Genomic DNA, 220 nt, shown 5'->3' on the forward strand with positions numbered 1-220 from the left:
ACTGGGCTGGACTGAGGTGTATATCATGCTGGGTAAAGTCTCTTTACAATCTAAATGATGTATAGCCATTAAATGTATAAATAATAATTAACAGTAATAATTAAAAAATAAAAAAAGAAACTAAACTAAAACAACAAAAAAATGCTAAATGAGTTGGGAGATTACTGTCAGTTGCAACAAATGTCACCGGTTTTTACTCATGGGGTTAGAAATGACTATT

The 220-nt window shown here is 30.0% G+C and overlaps 1 pseudogene; it reads right to left on the bottom strand.

Annotated features, from left to right (window-relative positions):
• Positions 1–220, bottom strand: part of LOC106733595 (60S ribosomal protein L4-like) — a 19,288-nt pseudogene that overhangs the window by 12,022 nt on the left and 7,046 nt on the right.

This window comes from Tupaia chinensis, unplaced genomic scaffold (genome assembly GCF_000334495.1).
Source record: "Tupaia chinensis unplaced genomic scaffold, TupChi_1.0 Scaffold144171_2, whole genome shotgun sequence".
NCBI lineage: Eukaryota > Metazoa > Chordata > Mammalia > Scandentia > Tupaiidae > Tupaia > Tupaia belangeri.